This window comes from Lutra lutra, chromosome 1, assembly GCF_902655055.1.
Source record: "Lutra lutra chromosome 1, mLutLut1.2, whole genome shotgun sequence".
Lineage (NCBI taxonomy): Eukaryota > Metazoa > Chordata > Mammalia > Carnivora > Mustelidae > Lutra > Lutra lutra.
This window is the reverse complement of record NC_062278.1, coordinates 200318116-200332378: the sequence shown is the minus strand read 5'-3', so window position 1 is coordinate 200332378 and position 14263 is coordinate 200318116. Positions and strand designations below refer to the sequence as shown.

The 14263-nt window shown below is 45.3% G+C and overlaps 1 protein-coding gene across 4 annotated transcripts in view; it reads left to right on the top strand.

Annotated features, from left to right (window-relative positions):
• CACNA2D3 (calcium voltage-gated channel auxiliary subunit alpha2delta 3) overlaps positions 1-14263 on the top strand; it is an 880032-nt gene that overhangs the window by 384686 nt on the left and 481083 nt on the right. The window lies entirely within an intron of this gene.

The window sequence follows — 14263 nt, the reverse complement described above, 5'->3', positions numbered from 1 at the left end:
GAGAATCAAACAGACCAAAGGGTGAAATCATGGTGGATGAAATAACAAAGTGGAATTGGATTCTAGCTGCAGAGATGACTTGTCTTATTTCTAGGGAACTGCTGTAATAAAATCAGTCATCAAATGTGTTAGGACTCCGAAATGTTATTGGAGTTTCGATTTGCTCTGTACTTCTGGTAGTCTAAACGATGTTCCACACTGTTTAATCAAACCAGTTACATCTTTACTACTAGAAGATCTTTCCAAACAAGTATTTCTACAAATAGGAAAATAACAAATTTGGACTACTAAAATTTTTAAAGATTTTATTTATTTATTTGACAAACAGAGATCACAAACAGGCAGAGAGGCAGGCAGAGAGAGAGGGGGAAGCAGGCTCCCTGCTGAGCAGAGAGCCTGATGCGGGGCTCGATCCCAGGACCCTGAGATCATGACCTGAGCCAAAGGCAGCGGCTTAACCCACTGAGCCACCCAGGAGTCCCTGGACTACTAAAAATTCTAAAAGATTTTTCAGACTTTGACTTAAAAGTATGCTTTTATGAAAACAATTCTAGCTAAACATCTGTAAGTAGCTCTGTCCTTGAAGGTTTTGGAGCTCAACCTCCATTTCTGAAGGTTTGTCCTTGTCATACATCATTTTTGTAGCCGCTGACTTCTTCCTCTTTTGGTGCAGTTACTGTTAAATATGTCTGGTCTTTTTGGTCTTATCTTAGTAGCAATATTTTCTTCTTTTTCATTGTCATTTGTAGCATGTAATCTGCTAGATTTGTAGCATTGTTTCCCATGAAATACTTCTTTCTCTCTTCTTTGTTTTTTTTTTCTTTGCATCCCAAGAGATCTATCCTTTTTGCACTAAACTTCCCTTGATAAAGTTCCTTCTGTCTGCCATGCAGTTATAGAATGCTCAACAGACCTCTTGTGCATAGGTGCAGTGTGGAAATGCTTCACTTGGGAAATGGTCCTGCCAAATCCAAATTCTTTAAGTGAATTAGTGCTTGGGGAAATAGTCACATGGGTTTTGTGGCCTCTGAGATGATATTTTGGGTGTTTGTGACCATATTGGAAACTTGGAGGACGTGTTTATGGTTTGGCACACTTACCTTCTTCTTCTTGCCAGTGGCACCCTGGATTTCTTTTAGGGACCCATTCTTTATGGATGCTAGGCTTGAAATCGGACCCAGGGCTCAGCAGGTTTACACGGGTTGGTCAGCATGCCCCATCCCCATCCTGTGCTGACTAGCTCGGAGATGGGTTTACAACTGTCAAAGTCAATAAACGTAAGGAAACATTTGGAGATCGCACATCCTACCCCTGAGTAGAGTGGGAAAAAGATTCGTGGCTCCAAATGCTGCAGCACTTTTGTGACCCTGTGAGAGGAACAGCTAGAGATGCTGGCACAGAGGCTATTGGGGGAAAGGCCAGGTGTGTGAAAGAGGGGGTCTGAGGATACAGCCAACTCAGCAGGTTGCAAGATAGAAAGAAAGCAGAGTACCCCAGTCCTTGGTGCAACCATTGGCAATCTTGGGATCAAGCTTCTCCTTAACCATCCCTACCCCTCATCTTTTTAGTTCTATAGACCCTTAACTTTTCAGGTATTTTGAGTAGGATGTTTGGTTCTTCAAATTGAAAAGATTCCCAACTTGAAGTAGTAGAGGAGGCTACATTGAATCAATTGCAGTGAACACGCTTAAGTAATCTCCAGTTAAGAAACGTAGTGGGTTAATTAATATTCTTCATTTCTGCTCCCATTGGTTAAACACTTTGGCTGGTGTCGAGAGTGTGCTGAATGTCCACAGCTGGCAAACTGCTCCGGTGCTCAAAAGGCCATGATTGTACACGCAATGACTGGCCAAGTGTTAAAAGTAGGTGTTCGATGCATTATTTTAGAAATTATTTCTTGTGTCTAATCCTTTTTGGTTAACCAGCCAACTGCACCTCATGATCATATCAAAGATTAAAGCATGCACACACAAGCATATACACACACAGTCATTGAGCTGCATTCCTTGTGGAATGGGTTGAGTTATAAATGGGGTGCTTGTCCATTTTGGTTTGCTAAGGAGAGACCTGTTTTATACTGCTTATCTCTATAAATTAAAAAGGACCCCCTTCTCAAAGTGATCTGGTTTGGATGATGAGTTACATGGCCATCCTCGTTATAAATCACATAATGGAATTAAACCTACACCCTGTGATTTTTCATGGCAAGAGGAGGGCATGGCCCTTGGGTGTCAGTGAGCACCGGCTACTGAAGGTCCATACAGTCAATCATTTGGTCTCAATTAATTGGGTCTCAATGCTGGTGTTCAGCAAAAAATAGTTGACGGAAGTATTTGCAGGATGAGCGTGACCTCGTGGAAAGACAGCTGGAAGCTTATTCCTAATAGTGATTGGTCAGCGTGACTGGCATCTGGCATCCTTCTCAGTGTGCGTCATGCTTTTCACGAGTAGCGCGAACTTCCAGTAGTAGAGTCCAGGGGAGTTTACGACCTACAGATCTTCACATGAAATTGGGCATCAGAAGCAAATTCCTATAATGTTCTGGCCCTGTGAACCCAGCTCCCCCGGTGCCATATCTGTCAAAACCACCTTGGCATGACACTGGCTTCCTCCCAGGGGCTCTGGGAGGGGGCAGATCTTTCTGCAGTTTACTAGCAGAGAACATGATCTGCTTCTTGGGACTTCTTCTTGCACTTTCTCAGGTGACTTCTGAGTCCGGCTTAAATGCTCTCAGGGCGCCGACCTAGAAATGCCCTTTGTGATGTGACCACATTTACCTTTTTATATTCTTGGGTCTGAGTAGCTTCAGGAATTGGTCAGTTTCAGAGCAGGGGTACATAGAGGATGTATTTATATTTTATTGAAGAAAAAACACAATTTTCTTTGTACAAGGAACGGATGCATTTGTTCCCTGTTGTCCCACACACTGTCAAGACTTGGAGGTGAGTTTCCTGCATGGAAAGCTGTGGGAGGGGATGGCGCGGACATTGCTATGCTGAGCCACTGGGATGCATTTTTCCCAGCCCCTGTAGCTCATAGGCCACACTCGTGATGTCACCTGATTCTGCCCAACACCTGTATGTTGCCTTCATGCTTTCCTATAAAACAACTCTTTATTTCTACCTAAATGAAAATAGCCTCATTCTGAGCAATGATCTGAGTACCCATTGTTCCATGTGTTGGTTAAAATTCTCTAATATCATGAAATACATAACTACTAAAGTCTTTATAAGTTTCTTCGTGTTCTACCTGAAAGCACTTGCCTAGGATGGGTTGTGGTGTGTGTGTGTGTGTGTGTGTACACGTTTGTGTTGGGAGGGGGTGTGGGCAAGGCATGAACCCCTGTTCAACCGTGGTTCTGGAAAGAAGAGAGCACACCCAGATCTCTGCCAGTAGCGTTCCATTTGAAAAGGTGTTCTCCTCTCATCGGAATTTAAAAGCAAATGCTGACACAAATGATTCTATTACTAAACCTGGTCCTTCGGATCCCCAAGCCCAGGCCATTCATTAGACACCACCCCCTTCCTCACCCCAAGTCTTCTGGTTACAAACCAAGACCCCCAGGGCATCTCAAAAGATGACTAGAGATTGTGTCTGTACCTCCTTCCCCATGACCATCCCCATCCCACCACTGCTGTGTCGCCTGTGAAATCAGTAACAGCAATGGGAACTAACACAAAGTCCTTCCTTGGTCCTTCTCAAGGCTCACCTCGGATCCCCCTTCTGCCGACCCCAGCCCTCCAGCTGACCCGTCTTTCCTTCTACCTTACTCACAACTAACCTTTCATCCCTATGCACCCCATCTTTCTTACCCACAGCCAGTTTTTCAGGCTCCTGCCACTGTGACAGCCCTTAAAAGCAGTGCAGTGCAGAATACAGATTCCTTCCCATGCCCTGCCCTAGTACCCCCCTACCCAAGCCAGACTCAAGGCTGCGTGTTGTGTCTTCAGTATAAAGCTCACAGCAGAGACAGGAGAGCCTACTCTTGCTTCGTCTCCATGTGTTGAAAACAAACACCCAAGTGCAGCTCAGCTGCATCTCCACTTGTAAATGTCCATAATCCCCTTATCTCCCTGCGTGGGATTTCTGGGCTCTGTGCAGGAGGGGTGTGCGAGCCTGCCACCCCACTGCCTTCCCCCAGCCCTCTGCTCCCTCTGCTTCCCGGCTTACGCGCACCCCCCACTTTCTCCAGCCTGCAGCTCTGTGTCTGCCCCAGCAGTATCCCTGACAGCTCCTTAATTGCTACACACATTTGTGTGGTTCCCTGGCAATTATATTTCAGACCCTGTCAGGGTACCTGCTGGCCTCGGGCTTCTGTTTATATTAAATATCAATAAAAAGCTGATAGCATCAGTGTAGATGGCAGGTTCACAAAATCATATTTTCCTGGGAGCCAAGCCTGTCCAGAAGATGGAAGGAAGGAATGTTTAAATTTTGTTCTCTCTTCTAAAAGGTTAAAATGAGAGGAGACTTTCTGCGTGACTATCAGGGACCGGTTCTTACTGAATGATGATGGCTCTCTCATCTCTACCTGGGTCTTGTCCTTTATTGCGTGTGACTTGTCATAATATCAATTTTCTCCAGAATTATTTCTTTCTGTCCCCCTTGCCCTCCCTGGAACATAGGACAAGGCTTCACATACCCTAAATATTTTTAAGGGCTTATTGACAAAACGGGTGACATTTCATTTGGCTTTCCTTTGAAGAGGAGTGTGTTTGGGGCGGAGGTCCAGGGCTGGGTGGCTCTGAGTCCCACAACCCCTGCCCCGCCCTCCCCTACGGAACACATTAGTCCCTCAAGGTTGTGTGGCCTCCCGTCACTAGACGTGTCGGCTCATCTTTTGGAAGGAGCACAGGCACTCCCAGGAGCTGTGAATGTGCTGGAGAATGAGGGCATAGGGCAGCTGGCCCCTGTGGACACTTAGCAGCACCCAGAGGGAAAGCCTCGCTGAGGGTGTGCCATACCCAGATGTGGGGGCGAGGATTTCCTGTTCTTACGGTTGTCATTCTTTCATGCCGCTTATGAATAACTTCTATCAGTGAGAGGCGTCCTGCAAGGATGGCTGGCAGGGATGTACGTGCTGAGGACTTTTCAGTGTTAGCAAATCTGTGACAGGCTGGTTATTTGGGGACACACTTTTCTCTGTTGCCTTCAATAGAGTCTCCTGTTTGTTCGCGATCTGAGGAGCATGCCAGTTCCCTTCAGGCAGACCCCCTCCTGCTGAGGAGCTCAGGAGAACTGTTGTCGGGGCTCTTTGCTGCTGGCCACGCCCCACAGGGATCCTGGGACAATGAAGAAGAGGGTTCCTGGCTTGGCTGTCAGGGCTCAAAACCTGGCCCTCCCATGTTTGCTGAGCCTGTTCTTGGTCCATACCACTGGCTTTCTCTCACGGCCACCCTAGTGCAGGCCCCATTATAGCCCCCTTGAATGACAGCAGGAGCCTCTACACACTCATTCCACCTTTGCTCACCTGCCCCTGCTTGGTTGGTCTCCAGAAGGCAAGGTATTACCACCCTCTCTTCAAACCCTCCAGGAATCACCACTGTTCTTGAGATCCACAGCAGACTGCAGACGTGGGGTCTTCAAGGCCCTGCTCGATCCCCTCGCCCTGACTTCTCCCACCCATTTTGGGTATTTAAACTTGCAGCTGACATTCCCAGTATCACCTTGTCCCTCCCCCTCTGAATGCCTATTCATTCTGAAGATTCCAGCTTCACCAAATCGGTGCTAGCAGGACCTACCCTAAGAGCACGTTTCCTAACATGGTGCTTTGCCCCTTCCTATACTAATCATGGACTATAATTTCATCCATAATGAGATAATTACTGGGTTCTCTACTTCCCGCACTGGTCTGTATGACTGGTTTTGCCCACTGCTTTATCCCCAAATCCTAGCATAATGCCTGGGCAGTCAGCAAATATTTTCTGAATGAATGAATGAATGCAGATATGCTAAACCTAGTGCATGATTTCTGCCCTTTAGCCAGCTTGTCCAATGGTAGTAGAACTAGCTACTACACGTGGAATAATTAAAAGAGAAGAAAGGAGAAGCCTCAGTGAGCTTGACCAGGGTACAGATGTCAAGGTGGAGGCTGGACAGGAAGTGGATTTGTCAAGATGGAGGCTGGACAGGAAGTGAATTTGAAAAGGGATCTTGGGCCAGAACAGAGCGTTGTGGGGCACCAGGCAGTGGGGTGCAGTCTCTGCGTGATGGGTTAGCAGTAACTGCCGATGCTTCCAGAGCAGGCTGAGTGGTCGGGCTGTGTTCTGCAGCACAGATTTTTGAGCAAGATGCTGAGTTCCGGAGAACTGCTGTGAGGGTCTTGCAAGGCTGGTGTTGTTCTAGTACTTTCTGGTGGAAAAAGGGTAACTCTGTGCTGACCCCATCTCTGAACCTGTCAACCATGAGGCTTGTTCCCTTTCCAACCAGAGCAAATCCTCAGGAAGGAATGAGGTTCTGGTTCTTCAGCTTTTTGTTAGAGACCTGAAGAGAGACTCGGTTGGTGGGAAAATAATCTCTGACACACCCATCAGAGGAGGGGTTTTGAATTAGTCAACACCAGCTTAACTTCGATCTATAAGAAAATGCTGCTTTAAAATCAGAAGTCCCTTGAGATGTGCTTATCTTCACTCTACAGTGTCTTATCCAAGATTTTATGTCTTGTAAGTGCCTCCTCTGTGAGAAGCCCCCAAATCCAAATGTTGATGGTGACCGAAGACCTTTCCTGGTGGCTTGGCAACAGAGAACCCAAGGTGGATGGTTAGGGGGCTCTTGTAGAAGGCTCCGAATTGGCCCCCAGCACCACCTTCTCTTCACCACCTTCACACCACCATGTCCCCTTCAGCTCATGCACAGGTCCTGAGCATGAGGTGCAAAGATGCTATGTCTGGGCAGGAAGACACCCTGATCCCAGCCACTTTCTCCGGGGACCACCCACTGCATTCATTTGCTGACCTCTGGGGACAGGCAGCCTGTGGCAAGCCACATATTACCTGGTGTCTAGAGCAGGAGTTCCATGCTTCCCCTTTCTCCCACCCTCTACTACTGTCTGGTAGGCAGTAAATGAAGTTCAAGGCCTCTGTGCAAGTCTACCTTCACTTAACAGTTTAGACAAGGAACTTAGCTAATCTCTCCCTTGGACAAGGCGATGGACTGGGGAAATGGACTCTGGTGTTCTGAGGATCAGTCAGTTTCCACAGGTGGAAAATGGGGTAGGAGAGTAATTTGTGGCTGTCCTGCCTGGGACATGGCACATTGCAAATGTTCCAGAAATGGCAACCTCTGCTGCTGTTGTCATCATTATGATACTTTGATTTCTATCATATCATTTTCCTCTTCTTACCATCTCCAACAAAGACTTGGGAATGGTTTATTCCAGAAGGATAAGGAGTGACAAGGAGGAAGAAAGGTGAGTTTCGCCACAAAATTTAAAATACGTGAAGGGGCACCTGGGTGGCTCAGAGGGTTAAGCCTCTGCCTTCGGCTCAGGTCATGATCTCAGGGTCCTGGGATCGAGCCCCACATCGGGCTCTCTGCTCAGCAGGGATCCTGCTTCCCCTTCTCTCTCTGCTGCCTCTCTGCCTACTTGTGATCTCTCTCTCTGTCAAATAAACAAATAAAATCTTTAAACAATTATTTCACATAGCAATGTTATTAAGGCAGTCATTTACTATTAAGAATATGTCTTCTCCAGTACTACCTTCCTCCAGTAGCTCACAAAAGATATAATTTAAAAAAAATTAAAATATGTTAAAAGAGAAGGGCTAGTTTAAGGCAAAACAAGCAAAATAAAAAAACAAGTGGAGTCACTGATGTGAAATCCCCATGGAGAATTAACCCTGATATCTAGCACATGGAGATGACAGTCTGAGGGAGTCTAGAGCACCTTCTGGCGTTTGCCAAAGTGGTAGGTTTGTTTTCCTTTCCTTTAGCTTTCCAGATCCATGCAGAGTGGCTCAGTATCGGACCATCAATCCCCCTCATCCCTTTGGTTTTGGAGTTGCCAGCAGTTGGCTCCAGCTTTGTGAAGAGCAACCTGCATTTAATATCTAGCACGTCACTAAGTTTAGAGGAAGGGGAAATGTTTGGCAAATAAATCTATTTTATAATTCAACACACATTAATGGCTATTTTCCAATACATATAAGTGCTTGATAGTTAGTATCAAAAATAGTCATTATTTAATCTATGATCTATTTAAAATGAATGAGAGAGATGTCACTTAGTTGCTGAAATGGGAGACATGAAGACTCTGCAGCCATTCTCCTCTTGTACGGGGTCCAATGTGCAGCACTGAGCAAGGCTCCTATGTGGTCTCCGTACACCTAGCCCTCCCTGTGCCTGTTGTAATGTCACATCCAGGAGACACACATCTTCAAAGACCTTTAGGAAAGCCTGAGACCATTCTTCCAGCTTGTTCTAGGCAGGAAATAACCCTTTTTACAAGGGCCAACTTTAGAAACCCCATTGAACGTGAATTCAGACCCTTCAAACAATGGTTTGGGGTGAACAGTAGTTTATAATTCTATATTAGCCTGTAATTATTCACAGACACTCAAATTCACTAGAAAGGATCTGTGTTTTGTGATAGAAAATGTCAAGTTTAAATTAATGCAGAGCTGCTCATTCATTGGAGAATAAATGGTATTGAGAATAAAGATGGCATGCCTATCTGGGGACTAAGGTCTGGAGGAGAAACTCAAGTGCGAAGGCATCCATAAAGATCCTGACTACTCGAAGGAAGTAGGCTATGATGGCTGTAGATTTCAGAAGACAAGAAATTTGATTTTTGAACCATGAATAAAAATGTGGTGGGCCTTGGCATTGGCAGAGCACAGATTATGTCTGCTGGAAAACATATGCCTGACCGGAAACTGTCTATCTGCTGAGACTTTCACCATGGCCTGCCCATCTTGCCAGCTGCACCTGGAATGTTGTTCCCTTGCTTATGGGGCTCCAGGGGCACTCACTGCCTTGCTGGTCCCCAGGACCCAGGTTTCTTCCTGCCTCAGGGCCTTTGCACTTGCTACTCTGCCTTGAAGCTTTGGCAGCCAGTGTGTTTTTGAACTGACACCTTCTCTGCATTTGGGTCTGTCCTCAAAGTGGTCATCTTGGACCACCCGATTAGAGTAACTCCCCTTCTCCTTCCCACATGTAGGGACTTTCAGCCTCCTGTCCCTTTTGATTTTCTTCATCACACTCATTTCTATCCGGAGTCCTCATTTATTTGCCCACTGTCACCCTCCTCAGACTGAAATGTCAGCGTCATGGTCTGTCTGGTTCACTGCTGGATGCCTGATGTAGGAGGTGCTCAGTGCATGGTCATTGAATGAACATGATAATTGGAGAAAGGGACAAAGTGGCATAGGTTGAGGTCTCACCTTGATAGCCCTGGGACAGCTGAACTGCCCTGGGCGGGGAAGATGGGGACTCGCCCCAGAGCTGTGACTAGTGGTGTGCCTGCTGACAGTAATGAAGCCCTCCCGCCGCTGAGCACCCTCTGTGCCTTGTCTCAGAAGCCTTTGAGCAAGAGTTGCTCTGATTCCCCTTCTGCCAATAAAGACACTGGGGCTTGTGGAAGGTAAGTCACAAGCCCAGGACCACTGATTAACAAGTGCCAAGTGAGGTCTCATATCCCAGACTCCCAACTCCAAAGCCTGCATTTCAGACTGGTGTTCTGCACGACCAGGGTGCTGCCCAGGGATTCTTGCTGCAGAGAACAGGGATGGAAGAAGTGGGGAGCTCTTCTTGGGACCTTATTTATTTATTTGCTTGTGCATGGCGTAAGTAATGGCCATGTTTATGGGCCATTTTTGGATGTGCCAATTGCAGTGCTAAGTGCTTTACATCCATTAATTTGCTTCAACCCAAAGAGCTGATTGACTCAGGAGGATGGACCTTCGGATGACAAAAGGGGCCGCTCATCCGAAGATATAGAACTGAAATGGAAAGGTGTGTGAGTGTGCAGGGGAGTGTGCAGAGAGAACATCAGCCTTCTGTAACATCAGACAACCCCCATGTAGCAAAATGTAAACTTGTTGGGGAATGGGGAAGCACAGGTGAGAGCAGTTCTTTGGGTGGAAATAAAAGAAGGGAACTATGAGTGTGATTTGGGGGTGGGTTGTAGGATACATCATAAAGACAAAGCAGGCACGTGTGAGCTGCTTTTCAGATACAAATTGATCACAAAGGTGGTGTGGGACTTTGGTCTCTAAACATCTGCTAGTCGTCTGTTCTACTAAAAGCTGAACATCTGATAAATCTCTGACTGGCGTCAGAGGTAATTTAATGTCTCAGAAGGTAGAGGAAGCAGAAAGCAGAAGTGCTATTCCTGAACCTCATTTGACCACCATGAATAATAAGTTGGTGCTGAAGGGACAGAGACGTTGGAGGAAATGGCCAACTGACTTGGAGTTCACTTTACTGAGCAGAGAACACTGGGCATTGACATACACTGGCCATTCAGGGAAATGATTTTAACCCACGTGAGAGCATTGAAGGTAGGACCCATTGACAGAGACTGGGGAGAATGATAAGCTCATAAAATTATAATGCAGACATGAGAATCCAAATTGTTTCCATTAAAAGGCCTTTAAACATCCTTCACTAAGAAAAAGGCATACAGTGTATTAAACTCAGATTTTAAAAAGAATACATACAAAATACAAAATATGGGTATATAGTTATGTAGCATAATTAAGGGAGTATGAACACATGGAGTAGATCTAATGGTGGTCCCAGAAGATATGCCCAACTCCTAACCTCCAGTTCATCCTGCAGATGTGACTTTATTTGGACATGGTGTCTTGCAGATATAATGAAGTTAAAGATTTTGAGATGAGATCATCTTGGATTTAGGGTGAACCCTAAATCCAGTGACCCAATTTCTTTAAAGAAAAGAAGATATGATACAGAGGTACACAGAGGGAAGGCCATGTGTAGATGGAGGAAGAAACTGGAGTGATTGTATCTCCAAAGCAAGAAAAACTAATGGTTGCTGGTGACCACCAGAGGCCAGGAGAGAGGCTTGGAACAGAATCTCCTTCAGAGCTGCAGAAGGAACCCATCCTGCCAATACCTTGATTTTGAACTTCTGGCCTCCTGAATAAATTTCTGTTGTTTTGAGTCACCGAGCATGTGGTAATTTGTTACAGCAGCCACAGGAAGCTCATACAGTACATTGACCCCCTAAGCAGATTAGCAGTGGAAGTGGACCCAAAGCTCGGATTAGTCTAAGACTCCTGAAAAACCCTAAATGAGGCAGTGGGGAGCAGGGCTTTTTAAACAAAGTTTGACACAAAATACAACGAAGGAAAAAGGCAAACTTGCTGTTTAGGAGGATGCTGATGTTTTTGCAAGTGACCTTAAGAAAGCACATCTGCTCAGCAGCCATAGAGGGAACGTGCAGCCAGGGTGCTGGTCCAATGTCATGTTCACCTTCCCCACAGTAGAGAATGGAAGGAACTGGGGACCTGGCCACATGTGGTGTGATGCGAAGCACTGAGCCTTTGGACTATGTCATTTCTGCTTTCTCTCAACCATGTTGGGAAAACGATTTTTATAAACTTCTTTAAAAACCCAGATATTTAGATGAAGTCCTCATTTTATAGGGTTAGCATTTTCCTGTTTCTCTTTTTCATCTCTCTCTCTCTCTCTTTTTAAAAGGTTTATTTATTTTAGAGCAAGAGAGAGAATAAGTGAGCAGGGAGAGGAGCAGAGGGAGAGGGAGAGAGAATCTCAAGCAGACTCCCAGCTGAGCACAGAGCCTTCCAGAGGGACTCCGTCTCAGGACCCTGGGATCATGATCTGAGCCAAAGTGAGGAATCGGCCACTCCACTGAGTGAGCCACCTCGGTGCTCCTCTTTTTTTCATCTCTTAGAGGACTAATAATCAATAGCAATTCAGGATTTTCCATTTTATTAAAATGGCTTGCTAAGCAAAATTCAACACACTGTGATTACCTCACGAGCCAGAGGACATGTTATCTCAAATAACTGATCAAATAGGTGTGTGTCACACAGCCCTCATTTTAACTAGACCATATATTTTTAGTGATTCTACTTCCTTTGTTCACCATGCCCTGGGAAGATCAAAGCCCCCTTTTCCTTAAAAGGCATAATTTCAGAGGGAGACTTAGTGTCCAAATGATTGGTGAAATAATCCTCTGACCATTACCATTCCTTTTGCATTTCTGAAGGAGCTCACAGTCCCCCAAGGGGCAGTCTTAGGTTTCTAGGATCATCTGAGGGCATGGGTAGCCTTTTACTACCCCCAAAGAAACCACAGTCAAGAAAATAAATGCTCTAACTAGAAACTGTTTGACTCCTTAACATGTTGAGACAGTGAGTGAGTGAAATGGAATTTTTGCTTCTAATTGTGGAAAGTTTTTATATGATGGCAACATAATTGAGGCCATTGATGGAGGAGGCAAGAACCATGGAGTTTTCAGTGTCATTATTGTATTTACCTCTTTGTGGATTAATTTAAGTGGATTTTGAAGCAACGAGTGAATCATAATAATTATTGTCAAGCTTGCACAGGAACAATAAAGGGTTCCATTTTCCAGGATTGTGAGGATGAAATCTTTCTCAAAATTACTTTGTGGTCAAGGGTTGAATTGGTTATTTTCACTCTCCCAGCCAAAGATCTGGTTTATTATAGTTTATAAGAGTTTGAGCACTTACCTTTGAGATAAGAGTCAGTATCCCACTTGTCTATAGAATCCGGGTAAGTGATCTAAAAGAATAGTCAGGTTAGAGGTAAGACAATACAAGACATCATGTCTCTCCACTGGGTCAAACACCATTTTGTGGACTCTGTCTCATACAACTTCTGATGAGCATCGTGGGGCAATAGGCTGGCAATGGGCAGGCCACTGTGGAAGAGGGATGGGGTACACTGGCCAACAGTGAGTTTCCTTGTTACTATACCCAATGCACTTGAACATTTCCAGCATTATTTTGCTCATTGATTTACTATGCCACTTGAGGAGTAGAGTGACCAAATCTGTCTTCATCTCCTCCTCTCCCACCCCCGTGCAGAATAGAGGAATCTTTGGAATAAAGATGCTGTGGTGGGATTGCTATGATGTGGAAGCCCACAGGGAATTCTGGTGAGGGCGCTGGAATCCAGGTGAATGGAATTGCTACACGGATGACCCTGTGAAGGCCTTTTGCCATTTGTCCTCTTCTGTAGATGTGCTTAACCTTCCAAACAGCCCTTTAAGATGGGTATTATTATCCTATTTTACAAATCACAGATCAGAAGCTTTGTCATTGATCAGTGGGTGCTTTTAGGAAAGAACCTAACTCCTGATACCCTGTTTCCACCTGTGAAGTATGGAGGACAGCAGTGAAACCTGTTTTGGAGGGCTGTGGTAGGGGTGACAGGAGGTGAGCTAAGCACAGTGCTTGCATCACAGGAAAGACTCAGTAAAGGTTTCTGCTCCTCTCCCTCCTCTTCCTCATCATTAACATGCTCACCTTGTTGTCATTTTTACCCTCATCATGCTGGAACTGGGTAATGATCTCCCCTCTTAACAGAATGTTGCTTTATGTGGCATCATTTTGAAATAGGATCTCCAGTAGTTTAAAAAAAAAAAAAGGTGGATGATCATAAAGCATCCTTAGTGATCCATTCAACCAGTATGCAAACAGTACAGCCTTATTTTCCTTCTTTGTCTTTGCCCTTCATTCTTATCAAAGGGCAGAAGGCAAGGGGTTCTCTTTCAGCTACCAAGGGTGAGGAAAGATTTGTTCAGGGGACCACAAGAGTAGAAGAGTAGACAGTTGTCTGGAATCTGGTGAACAACCTTTGTTTTCATCCATCCATCCATCCATCCATCCATCCATCCATCCATCCATCTCTTCATGCGTCCATAAATGTTTGGAATCTCTGCCACGTACTGGTCAAAGGGGTACAGGAGAAGACTGAGGGAACTGGTTCCTGCCCTCCTGAAGCTCACCATCTGTTGAACAAAATAAGTAGAGAGATGTAGTTATGCAATTCCAATTTACTTATTTATTTAATTTTTAAAAAAGCAAACTTTTAAGTCAAAGGTGGAGATAATTGGAACCGGGACAGTATTGGCTGAGGTCATCGCAGTGAGAGAAAACACATTTTTCCAGTTTTTAATGCTGGGTTCTGACTCAGGAGAAGAAAAGGTGGAAAATAATGCTGAGAAGGCCTCTCTTTGCTTTCTCAAGAACTCTGTGCCCTGCAAGGTTGAAAGTTACAAATGGCAGGGACGGGTGTTTCAAGTAAG